This window comes from Equus asinus, chromosome 2 (genome assembly GCF_041296235.1).
Source record: "Equus asinus isolate D_3611 breed Donkey chromosome 2, EquAss-T2T_v2, whole genome shotgun sequence".
NCBI lineage: Eukaryota > Metazoa > Chordata > Mammalia > Perissodactyla > Equidae > Equus > Equus asinus.
In genome coordinates, this window is record NC_091791.1 from 14,813,724 (window position 1) to 14,827,312 (window position 13,589).

A 13,589-nucleotide genomic window follows, 5' to 3' on the forward strand; every position below is an offset into this window, starting at 1 on the left:
GAAAAACTGAGGCTCTGAAATGTTAAGGGGCCACCCACGCTCACACACACACAGAGCTAGTAAATGAAGGAGTCTGGATTCCAGCTCAGCTCTGTCTGACTTCAACAGCTTCCTGCCTGCATCTCTTAGTTCCTATCAACATGCTCCCTTTTCCCCAGTAAGGAAAAATACACACACACACCACAAGAGAGGAAAGAGATAACACTTTGCTCTGAGTCCCCCCAAAAGTCGATGACTATAGGATGCAGAGCCTGGATCCCACCTTCTCTCCAGTGCATTTATTCCAAAAGAGAGAATAATACGTGGGTAGAATGTATGGTTTACAAAGAGCTTGCTCACCCCTCCCTTCAGTCCCCGTTCCCACCAATCCAGGGAGGCGGATTCTACCGTTATTACCCCAGATAGAGAGGCAGACACAGGCTCAGTAAGGTCGAACAACATGTTCAGAGCCCAGTCCCTGTGTGCAGAGCCCTGGCACCGGCCCGGGCTGGCCCATTCCAAACATCCCGGCTCCACAGATAGCACATATGGGACCACTTACCCAGTGGAGTTAGGCCTTGCGCTCTGTTGTGAAATTCTAGGTTGTTTTCTCTTTAAGTGTTCCTGCAAATATTCTTTCAGGATTCAAAACCTTCTCTTCATTTATGCCTCTCTTCTATTCATTCTTTCTGCACGTTATGTACCCATCTGTGTTGCAGGGCCGTCAAGGAAACAGGAGAAGGCATTGCCCCTTATCTGTGTTCCGATGATATTCAGAGACCGTGGTGTATAGATTCTATCTACAATTGTATCCTTTGCTCTATTTACCATTTGCCTTACGTGCATCACTAATACTGAAAAGTGTGATCAAAAGAGTTTAAAATTATATATGTGGGGGGCTTTTTCATGAGTTTAATAGTATTTTTAACCCTTGCATAAATAATATTTTCTCTTTGCTAAGATGCACAGGGAAGGGTTTGAGGTTGGAGGAATCTTGTGCTCAAATCGTTCCACATCCAAAGGGACAGCCCAGAATCTAGACAGGAAATAGTGCGAGGGGGTCTCTGACCTTGAGATGATGTACCAGGTCCCCTGCCACCAGCAGGAGCCTTGCCCAGGGGAAGCCGGTCTCAGCTGCCGGATGGCCCAGCCTCCATCCCCATGCGCATCCTCAACCTCACCTGTTCACGCTCCACAAGTCACGGCCCACCCTCCCATGAAGCAGCTTTAGTTTTTCTCATTATTATAAAATTATATGTATATCTTTATATTAGACCAGAATGTGTATAGAGGAAAGTAACAATCACTTAAATTCTCCCTAGTCAGAGGCCACCACTGTCAAATATTTGGGAATGATAACTTCTGAAACCTCGGAAAAGAAAAGAAATTAGATTATGCCCACACATTTTCGTTGTTGTTCTAGTAAATAAAGAAAGGAAAGAAACATGCTATGTGGTTCTGTTTACAAGAAGTTCGTAACGGGATATAGAATTCAGACCGTGGTTGCGTCTGGGAGAGAATGGGCTGGAAGGAGGCATGAGAGAACTTTCTGGCGTGCTAGAAATGTTCTACATCTTGATTTGGGCAATGGTAATACGGATGTATACAATTTCCAGAGCTCGTCGAACTTAAGACCTGTGTGTTTTACTGTAAAATTTTATACCTCAATAAAGAAAGGGAAAGAATCTTGGACAAATATTATAGCAAAAGACCAAACTGGGGAGGCAGACAAGAACCAAATGACTGGGCTAAAAGGCATGAGCTGCTGAGCTAAGACAAGCCACACACAATGCCTGGAGCTCTGTGGAGAGGGAAGCCAGGCGTGGCCCCCCATATACCAGCCTGTCCCAGCATCCCCCCTTTACGGGCCTGCAGGTAAATCCTGGAGAGCTGAATGCTTCAAAGGGTAATCTTAAGATCCTACGGGGGCCCAGCATCTGCCAGACTCTCTCCTCTTTGACGCTGTTACTCTGCCACGGTGGTAGTGACGCACTGCATTTCCTGATAGGGGTAGGGGTCCCTTGGAGCCTAACAAAAATCTGTGCTTGAGTCCGGAAGGGAGCTAGAAGGCGTTAACTTTCAAATAGATTATGTTCCAAAAGTTTCTTTCTTAGTCACTGTCTGGGACTCAGAATATTGCCCCCCATGGAAACAATGTTATACATGGTAATCAAGGTTCCAAGTTTCTTCCCCACCCTCCCCTCCCAAAATCTATTAAAGCCCTACTCATAAAATATAGAATTTTAAGCACAGTAGGAACATAAGTGTTGAATTATAGTGGTTGTGTGCCATGAAAAAGAATGAGAGGAAAGCAATATCCTTTTTTTTTTTATCCCCCCAAAAATATACCTGCTATCTGCCATGTTGCACTATGTCAGCATTTGGGATTCAAAAATGAAAAATGTCAAGATATCCTCCCTCAAGCAGCTCACTGTCTCGTAGAGGAAGACTGCCTTCTAAATAAGTACGTGCGGTCAACTCTTACAGGTGCTGGGATAGAGCTGGTCATAATCAAACCAAAGAGGAAAAGGGAAGTGAATGCTGGTTGCCGAAGGAAACATTCTCAAGCAGGGAGAGTCGATGGGATGAGGAGTCGATGAAGACCTGCAGAGAGATCTAAGGGGTCACGGGGCGCTTTGAAGGGCAGTGGCCCTGGATCTGCTTCTCCTTCACAAGGTCTGTCCTGCCTTTTCACTGCTGGCAGAGCATTCCGGTTTGACTTCTCACACATGGCTGGGGTTGGGTGGCTGTTTTGACTTCCAAAATATTTGAAGGGAGTAGAGGTGGGCAAAACTTTGCAACTGAGGGGCTGGCCCTGTGGCCGAGTGGTTAAGTTCGCGCGCTCTGCTGCAGGCGGCCCAGTGTTTTGTTGGTTCGAATCCTGGGCACGGACATGGCATTGCTCATCAAACCACGCTGAGGCAGCATCCCACATGCCACAACTAGAAGGACCCACAACGAAGAATATACAACTATGTACCAGGGGGCTTTGGGGAGAAAAAGGAAAAAAAAAATAAAATCTTTACCAAAAAAAACAACTTTGCAATTGAAGAAAGAGAAAAGGAAAGAAAATTTCCAAGCTATGTAAACCTAGGAGAAGGATTGTCAGAGGTAGATTTGACCCAGTCGTGAGGGAGGCAAAGGCATAAGCTCCACCCCTAGGGAAGAAAGAAAAGGCCATCCCCACACTGGCCACCAGAGGGTGACACTGGCTCAGGACAGCTTGGTTGCTGTCTTGAAAACAGTGGGATTGGGAGGCCCTGTGCCCTCAGAACCACTTAAAGTCACATATTTATAGTATTTGGGGAGCATTTATTCATTCAACAAATATCGTGTATTCACCATTTATAAGGAACTTTGCAATTGACCCGCAATTAACAGTCTTAAAAGATAAAGTAAATTACCATCCTTGCCCTCAAAGACTAGTTGGGGAACTAGATAACTATTATTTAATGTGCCCAGACATAAAATCTCCTATATTTTTTCCTCCTGATGCTGTTCTCATCAGTAAGTCAAAGGTAATAACAATACAGGATCTTCTGACCTCACACAATTGTTCTGAGGACAGAATTCAAATAGGGAATAAAAACGCCTTTGTAAAGGGCAGGCGTTAGACGAGCATTAATTGTTAAAATGGTTTTCAGCTATGTCCGCCCCTTGCCGGTCAATTTTTCATTCAACAGGTTTTTATTGTGCACTTCTGCTGAGCAGGCACTGTTCTGGGCACTGGAGACACAGCCAGGAGTGAAAACAGACAGACTCTCCGCCCTCGTGGAGCCGACACTCCCCAGCAGGACAGTCTGCTGACATGAGTGAAAAAACTCATCAGCCATGTGAGAGAGGCAGAAAGCTTAAGGCTGAACTAAGCTATCTATATTCACTGTTAGGAATGCTGAAAAATTGGAAACAATGTAAACGTCCCTTAATAGGGACTGGTTAAAAAAAGCTATGATGCTTCCATGCTACCGAAAACTGCATAGCTCTTAAAAGATAGAAGTAGCATCTGTATGTAGTGTTATGGAAAGATCTCCAAGACCTGTTAAGGGAGGGAAAAAGCAAGGTCCAGAACAATGATTCCATTAATGTTTAAAATAAATACTACCTGTTTGTGTGTTTTATTCACACGCTAATATATAGTTACACATGAATACTTAAATGTAATCTCAGAGAAAAGTTCTGGAAAGATACACAGCTGACAATTGTGTTACTTCAGGAGAGGAGAGGGGAACTGGGGAGGGGTGGTGTGGACAGGGCACTTGTACTGACTACCGTGTATACTTGACTGTTTAATTTCTGACAATGAGAGTGCATTCATGTATTGCTCGTGTAATTAAACAAGGAGACACATGCATGTGGGTGCAATTAATTGAGTTATAGCAATATGATTGTGGATGACAATTGTTACTCTTTTAATCTCCTTTAATGTTGTTTTAATATGTCTATAGGGAGATATATACACATAGATTTGATGATGCCAAAACATAAAAGGTGGAATTAAAACACGGTGTCCTGGCTCAGAAATCTTGCCTCTCCCCACCCTACCAACAGTTTATGGTGAAGCCTTTTTTAAGAGCATCATAGGATCTTGGATAGAAATCCTTGATCTCCCAGTTCTGAGGCACATGTAATTATTTCACAGTTAAGTAGCCTCGAGGATCTTTGCAATAGATATGACTTCATTATGGGAGCTTCATGCCTCTCCCAGCAGTAATTGAGCTCTGGCTGGAGCCAGTGGGGGGGCTCTGGTATGTGATGGGTGGCCCCCAATAGGGTCCCTCTGGTTTCCAAACCAAGCCAAGGCCTTAGCTTTGGCTGATCTCTGAAAACCAGCTCATGCATCCTGCCCAAATGTCTGTGACCCTGGGCAAATCTTTGCTGCTTCTGGGTCTCCAATGGAGGCAGTTGGACTGTATGGCTTATAACGTCATTTCCTGTCTCAAACTTGTGATTTCGATTATGGCAAGTTGTTACAAGAGGAGACCACATTTTTTCCCATGCACTTACCATGTGCTAGTGGCAAACAGAGAAGCAGAAAGCTTAAGCCAAATTCTTGGGGATGTTGAGGCTGGACTCAGCATAGAAGTTTGGAGATCCTCCTCAATTTCTCTGCAGTCTCTGGCTCTAAATCTCTTGGATACAGCTGGCCTCTGTTCCTCCAGCCCCTTTGTTCTGAAAATAAAGCTCGTAGAGGCCCTAGCCATGCTAGATGGCTTCAGATCCTGGAGACTAACCCACACCCATGTTACAATAGGGAAAAAGAGTCTCAGGGTGGGAACACGGATAGCCTGAGGTCAGGGTGAGTTCTAGAAAGACTGGAGTTGGGACCAGGGGTCCTTATAGCCAATCCACTGATTCAGCAAACTTCTGCTGAGCCTGCTCTTTGCCAGGCACTTTGCCAGATTGTGGGAGCACAAGTGTGAACCAATCAACCACGGGGCTTACAGGCTGGGGCTTTAGTGGTTAGAGGCCTTTCCTGAGCAGGACAACATCCTCCATCAGAGAAGCTTCAGGTCTGTGCTCTTCTCCGGGGCCCCCCAGAGAATGGGCCCAACCGGTCTTAGAAGCCAAGAAGCAGAAAGCTGCTGGAGGAAGCCCAGGCATCCTAGACATTGACTCAGGGCCTAGAGGAGGAAGTCATCCTAGACTGTGCAGAAAACATTAATGGGATCATATTAGGTATTGTTCTGGAACTTGCTTTTTCCCTCCCTTCATGGGTTTTGGAGATCTTTCCATAATATTACATATGGATAGCTAGTGCCGAGCTATCTCGAGACTATGGCCAATCTCCAGCAAGAGGGAACTTGCTTCCTTGGGCTGAGGATGTGTGGACGTTCTCTCAGAGGAGAAGAGGCAGTGTGGCAGGAGCAGAGAATTAGCGCCAAGTGACCCACCCTCTCATCCTCTCTCCATACCTCCTAGCTGTGTAACCAGGTAAATGGCTCAACCTCCTGAGCCTCAGTTCTTTCTTCTGTAAAATGGGAATAATAGCAATTGCACTGGGTTTTCTCCCTTCAAGAGATGATTCTGGAGATCAAACGACCTGGAAAAGTAAATTAGAAAGCACTTTAAAATACAAGCTGATGTTGTACCTTTTGAAGCGATGCATCTTCTTGCTTTCCCCCTCTACGTCCCCCACCCCACCAGGAACACCCTTTGCCACGAAGCTGTGTGAGGTTTCTCAGTGTCCGGAGGGCAGGAGCAGTCATGGAGGCGGCGGAAGGAATCCCTGGCCTGCTCACTCGTCACGAGCAGATTCTCTCACAAGATTTTCCTTACGAGGCGAGTAGGCAAGCTGGCACTGGCGGAGCAGCCCCTGCAGAGGGGACTGGGGAGGCCCCATCACTGCCTTGGGTTTAGGCCCCGCCCCGAAACCCATTAAACCAACGCGTCGTATGCGGGCTCCTCCGAGCCAAGAGTCCTGGCACATGGGGTGTTCGCAATCTGAGAGGTGGCAGCAAGTGGTATTTTCAGGGCGCTTATGGGCTCATTTAGGGGAGAGGCGCTCCCTGGGTCCGTGGGCTCCTTCACAGAGAGAAGGGACTCTTGAGGGCAGCAGGAGCCTGGGCATCAGGAGATACAGCGTCTCTGGTCCTCACGTGCTGTCACCTTGGGCAAGTCACCTCACGTCTCTGGGCACAACGGACAGATGTACATTGTTTTTTATTATAAAAGGGACACATGATCGTAAAAAATGCAAATGTGGCAGAGAAGGAAAAAGTCAGTGAGGGTACCTCTCCCCTACCATTGACAGTCTGCCGCAAAAATTTTTCTCAATATACAAATAGCTATGGAAGCTTCTTAAACAGAAAGTGAGAGCACAAAGATGCATCATTCTCTTGGACTGTCCTCTTTCAGTGTATGAGTCTGCCTCGTTCCTTCAACCAAGTGCATGGTATTCCAGCATCTGTTGGACCATTTGGTCACTATTTTACAGGGTAAATTCTCTGAAATGAAATTACTGGATCAAAAATATTTCTCCACATCCTCAATACGTTGAATATTATCATTCCTTTTTAGAACTTTGATAGATGAGTGAAAATATTGTTTTCTTCTCATTTTAAACTGTTTGTTAGTGAGGTCCAGCGTCATTTTTGCACATGAGTGGCTATTTGTATTCTCTGAAAAGCTGGCTAGTGTCTTCCCAATTTTCCCATTGGAATGATGGTCTTTTTCTTATCTTGAAGCAGCACTTTATATAGTAAAGCTCTTTATCAGTCGCTTGTCATGCAAGTTACATTTTTTCCCTAGTTTGTCATCTGTTTATAGTATATGTTTTCCATACCAAAGATTTAAATACTTATGCAGGTAAAATTGTTAGTTTTTTCCTTTAAGGATTCTGAGGTTTATCACTTATTAAGAAAGGCCTTTCTCGTTCTCAAGATTATGGAATTATTATTCTTTAGTTTCTTTTGCAAATTTTATAATTTTAAAAAATGTGTGCATCTTTAATACATTTGGAATTTTTTTTCTGTGACTGTGGCATGAGGTAAAAACCCACTTTTTTCCTCTCCAAATAGATAACTAATTATTCCAATTCTGTTTATGGAACAATCTAGACTTTCTCTATTAACAGGAAATACAATCTTTATCACATACTAGATCCCCATATATACATTTTATTCCAGTAACCTGTTTTATTCTATTCTACGTTCTATTTTATTCATTAATCTATTTCGTATTCCTACAACATTATCATCCTGCTTAATTACTCTGACTTTGTGATATCTTTTAAAAGCCAATTGGGCAAGCTTCCTCTCATTTTTCTGCTTTCATAAAAATTATCTATTTTCCTGGATAATGTTTAGAATCAACTTACCAGTTCTTTTATTCAGAAATTTTATTGAAATCACACACAATTTATAAAGCAATCTGGGGGAGAAGTGAGAACTTCACAATACCCGAGCAGAACTCCAGCAATTTACTTTATTTTGATTTTCTTGGGTGTACTTCAATATTTGCTTCTCAACTGGTCTTAGATGTTCCTCGCACAAATTAGTCATTGTATTTTCAGTTTTGTGGGTGATTTGTTTTGTTTTGTTTTTGCTATAGTGAATGGAATAACTTTTTTTTTTAAGATTGGCACCTGAGCTAACATCTGTTGCCAATCTTTTCTTTTCTTCTTCTCCCCAAAGCCCCTCAGTACATAGTTGTATATTCTAGTTGTGAGTGCCTCTGGTTGTGCTATGTGGGATGCTGCCTCAACACAGCCTGATGAGCAGTGCCAGGTCCGTGCCCAGGATCCGAACTAATGACCCTTGGGCCGAGAAGCGGAGTGCGTGAACTTAACCCCTCGGCCACGGGGCAGGCCCCAACTTTTCATTTTATATTTTCAACTTGTTATTACTATTATATGAGAAAACTCTTTAGTTTGTGTCTGGGAATCCTTGCGAATTCTCTTACTGTTTCTATTAAGTAATCAGTTGCGTCTCTTGGATTTTCCATTTAATAACTGCTTTACTTATTACTAACATAAAGCACGTCTATTGTAAAAAATGAAAACATACAAGAAGAGAGAAACAAACAGTGCCTGTGAAATCTACTCTTTAGAAAAAGTCATTCATAACATTTTGATGAATGTCTTTCCAAAAAACAGATACATCATATGCATATATACACAGATATACGTATATATACATAGATGTATACATGTAAGTACATAGTATATCTACTGAAAATAGTATTATAATATGTATAATGTTATACGTATACTTATCAGTTAGACATATGCGTATATCTAAGAATTAGGTAGACATGTACGTAGAGTTGTTCAAATAGTACCATACATATTTTCTAACCCACTTTTCCTACTTAATAAAATCTTATAAACTTTTTTCCACATTATTATACTACATTATCATTTTAAGAGCTGCATTAAATGTATGAATTTGTTTAAGCAATCCCCTAACTTCAGATATTTAGTTGAGTCCATTTTTTAATATTATAAATCCATAGTGGACAACTTATTACCTAAATCTTTGTGAATATTCATGATTATTTCTTTAGGAGAAATTTCTAGAAGTGGAATTTCTGGGTCCAAAGGCATGCAGAAATCCAAGGCTTTGGCAACGAACTGACAAATTGCCCTCCAGAAAGCTTGTGCCAATTTATTCTCCCTCCTCCACTTTTTAATACCTAGTTCTTCTCCGTATCCCACTTTCTTCAGTAAACATTATACCATAAGCATTTCTTAAGTTCTTAAAGTCACTAGCAACATCATTTTAATAGTAACAGAATATTTTCTCAGCTACCAACCCTCTGCTGGAGGCTCTGCGGTTCCTTCTGCTTCCTGGGATGAACCCAAGAGTTCCCCGCTTCCAGACTGGGCAGCGTCGTCTGACAAGGAGGGGCCTCAGCTTTAGGCTCCGACCTCTAGAGTAGAAACGAAATGGTTAATTCAGCCTCGATCGTCTGCTCTCTGAAGCAGGATGGTGGCCAGGGGGCTCCCTGAAATGTTATTCATTCCAAGAGATCACTAGCTACAAGTAGCAGAAGATCTATTTGTGCTTTAAATGAAACGCCCCTTCCCCGTCTTTGTTATCAGTGGAAAAGGTGTCATATTTCTCCCCATCAGGTGTTCGCTTGGCAAGAAACTCCTGATTCAGAAACCCTTCCAGCAAGGAGATAAGTTTTTCTCAGCAGCAAATGACTACAAACACATCTGCATTGACAAGTCGAAACTTATATCCTTCTATGGTCTTTCTGCTCTTTTGAAAATGTTAATAAAAACTTAATGTGGAAAAAAACACAACTTTTTCCAAATATGTGTACCAACGAGCCCGAGGCAACTCATACTTTCTTATAAAATAAAGTAGGTCACTCACATCAATCATGTTGTCTTAGCACATTTTTTCCAAATTAGGAATTTTCAATCCATCATACCACATTATGGCATCCCTTTTCCAAACATTTCCTTTTAATATGCTCTTTAACATGATAAGCAAATCTAATAGAATACATTAGTGTCACTTTCCAGTGATGGAGTGTTTCCTCCTGTTGCAATCCACGATGAGTTCAGGGAAACATTTTCTACTTCACTCTGTAACAGCCGTCGCTTGTTGAAAATATGACAATGGCCTCACAGCTGCCAAGGCCACACTTGAGTGTTAGCCTGACAAAGATCACGGGACCCCTCCCTCACCTCTCCATGTGTCATATATGTAGAAATCCCAAAAGATGTGTGTGTCCCAAAGCCCAATCGTAAATCCGCATCCCGTACGTGAGGCGAGTGTTCTAGCCTGCCGATTCAGTAGGGTTACATGCGCGCACACACTCTCCTGTGTAGATCGAAAGCTTGTACTGGGCTTCATTTGAAAACCACATTGCTCACAGAACATTTCCAAACCTCCTGGATCATGCAGAAAGGGAGGATCCTTGGCTTAATATGTGTGAGATTCTCCAAAACCGGTTACTATCTTTGCGCAAGTGAATTTGGACCTGTGAGAGAGGAGTGCTCTGTTTACAACCCGCTTGAGATAAATATATTTGCATGTTCATATATTTGACAACATTTACCTGGCAAAAACAGGGTATCTGTTTCCACTCGGATCTCTAGCTCTCGGATTCATGTGTTCGGTATTAGCGCTCGAGGTTCTTTAGGGATTTTTTATTTGGACAGAGTTTTGGAATAGAACATTTGGGAAGCTGGGAGTGGGAGAGGTTTGTAGAGCGCCCAGGAATTCAGCTGTTTCAGGCTTTTGGCCACCCAACAGGAAAACATCTCAATGGAAAAGGGAAAGTTCAGTTTGTTTTCTGGACCTTTCATCTGGACACACGGGGTCCTGTAGACACTAGTTTAGATTGCCCATTCCATAAGTCACATCACTTCTTCCAAACGTCTGGGGAAAGAGAAAGGTGAAGGTATGGACTCTGATTAGCCATAGCTTCCAGACCCTGCCCCTTTCTGGCCCAGAGCTAATGGCTTGAGGCTGTGTGTGCCCAGGAGATGTCATTAACTCCTTTATCATAAAAATCACTGTGCTGGAGGCAGCGGGGGACACAGAAATGAGGCACAGCTCGTACCCTTAAGGAGCTGGAAATCAAGCTTGATATCAAGTAGAACATGATGAGGAAAAGCAAAAAATACCCAGTGAGTTCAGAGGAGAGAGAGATCACTGCCAGGTAGGGGTGGATGTAATAAAAGATTAAGAAGAAGATGATCTTGGAACCAGGCTCTAATGGTGAGCAGGCTTTGATCTGCACAGATGGTAAAAGGGCGTTCTAGGTGGAGGGCACAGCGAGAGTAAAGGGACGGGCTGGGAAAGCTTGCAGGGAGAGGGGACATGAGCAACAGTTCAGGACCCACTGAACACAGGCTGCATAAAGGGAGACAGAGAAGAAATTGGGGAAGGGAGATTGAAGCCAGAGCATGAGCAGCCTTGAATGCCAAGCTAAGGAGCAAAGCCTCTAGAACGTACACCCCCTCCCATGCCCCTAAAACCGTTCTGGTGCCACGAACACCTTTCATGGAATAGGAAGATGATTAGGGCGACAGTATTTATGTTGGTGCATTTGAGCGCCCTCAATCTTCTATCTCTTTTACATTTCTCCTTTGACACATAGGCAAGTGCTATAGCACATTCAAGTGTTTTCCATTGCTGGGGTCTGGAGAACCATCCTGGACCTTCCAGCTGGCCTCAGAACCACTGCTCACTGACTGAGCTTGAGGATTCTCCCAAGTTTCCGTGTTTTCCTTGAGTTGATTAAAATTTGTAGAAACGCTCCTTTCCTTCTGGTCCATGGACCCAGAGGGGATGACACTATAAAGATTCCAAGTGCTTTGGTAAGTGCATTCAGTTGATCACCCAACATTTATTGAGCAACTACTGTGTGCCTTAACATTGCTGCTCTATGTGTGAAAACAAAACAGACAGAGTTCCTGTCTGCATGAGGTTTCCCTTCTGGTGGGAGAGACGAAAAAGGCAACAAGATCTATTCCAGAGAGTTCTAAGAGAAACAAAGGAACTAAGCCGAGTGCCGTGCTAAAGAGAGACTGGAGGCAGAAGGAGGATGACCGTGTCAGAGAAGCTGGTCAGAGAAGGCCTGGAGGAGAGAGGCTGAGAAGGTGCCAGCTGGATGAAGAGCTGGGGGAGGAACAGCAAGCAGAGGACGCAGCAAGTGCAAGTCAGGGTGAGCTGCAAGAAGCCAGTAAGCCAGAAGGAGAGGGAGCAGACAGGGCTGGAGAGGCAGGAGCTGATCTGGGACTGGAGGGGCAATGGGAAGCTCCCGCAGGGTCTTACGCAGCCCAGTGATGGAGCTGAGGATGTTGGGGTACCCACTTCAGAGCCGCCATTAGCCACCATCTGCCCCGGCCTCACCGTTGCTGATTTTCCCCGCAAAGTCAAAACGAGTGCTCAGAGTGCATCAGCTTTTCTTTTTACAGCAATCTTTGTACCCAAACCACCGTAGCATTTTTAATAACAAACTGGCAGGGAGTCAGACATCTGTACTTGAAAAAAACAACCTAAGCCAAGTATTTCTAAATGTTTTATATTTACTTGTAACGTTAGAATAACCATGAGGTTGCTTTTTGCATAATCGGAACCATTCTCATTAGGGTTCCCCAGCTCTCGTCCTTCATGGCTTGGGTGGTGGTTTTCATTACGGCAGTGACATTGATCTGACGGAGGGAATCTCTCCTTGAACGTTTGTGGATAAAGGGGGAAGAAGTTGAGAGAAGCCAGGACAAGCTAGGAAAATCAGAACTCTGCAAAGATAACCATAGGCTTGGCATTGGGGTTCCATGGAAGAGCCCAGGCTTTGCAATTCCGTAGAGCTGGGCTAGGATTCCAGCTGGGTGACCTTGGGCAACTCACTTAACCTCTCTGAGCTTCTGTCTATGCATAGGTAAAATGGGGATGATAATAGAAACTCCTTCATGGAGGGGTGGTGAAGTCTAAATGAAATATCATAGGTAAAGGGGCCTGGTACAAGGTTGTTTTCTGGGGCACTTCCTCCAAAATTACTGTTTAACATCCAAGATTGAGACCCTACCTCCACCTTTTTTATAAAGTAGGCTTACAAGATTTATCAAATAAAAGTACAGGATACCCAGTTAGATTTGAGCTTCAGATAAACAACAAATAATTATTTAGTATAAATACGTTCCACACAATAATTGGTACATACTTAGAGTAAACAAGTATTTGTTGTTTATCTGACGTTAAAATGTAACTAGGCATCCTGTATTTTATCTGGAAACCCTATTCTAAAGGTTTAAGGATCTTAAGAACTTTAAGAAAGAATGTTTTTGAGGCTTAATCCAGTCTTGGTACACCAACTGGGCACCTGTGTCAGAGGCTGTTTAATATCCATGTCAAGACGATGTCTTTCCTGCTCACTGAATCCCCAGTGCCTGGAACAGAACGTGGCACACGATAGGTGTTCAATAAAGATGCACTGAATGCGCACCAAAAGACTATGAGACCTCGTTATAAGTCAGTCAGATTTGGTAAGTACAGATATTTTAAGCATGCCTTATAGGTCAAGCACCTCCTTTATGTGAGGTAGGTGAGAAGACAGAGACCCACTAAGCACCCAGTCCCTGTTCCCCACCAACAGAATAAACTTGGCCTTGAAAAGAAGGGCGGCCTGCATGCTCTCGATCCTCTCTC

At 43.6% G+C, this 13,589-nt stretch overlaps 1 long non-coding RNA gene across 5 annotated transcripts in view; it reads left to right on the top strand.

Annotated features, from left to right (window-relative positions):
• Nucleotides 1-13,589, top strand: part of LOC106836376 (uncharacterized) — an 89,341-nt gene that overhangs the window by 10,814 nt on the left and 64,938 nt on the right. For 4 of the 5 annotated variants that reach the window (XR_011493628.1, XR_011493623.1, XR_011493626.1 and 1 more), the window contains exon 2: nucleotides 2,467-2,655. This is a non-coding gene — a long non-coding RNA (uncharacterized lncRNA). Of the gene's footprint in view, nucleotides 1-2,466; nucleotides 2,656-9,550; nucleotides 12,106-13,589 lie in introns of all 5 variants that reach the window. The other variant, XR_011493621.1, reaches the window with a different exon arrangement.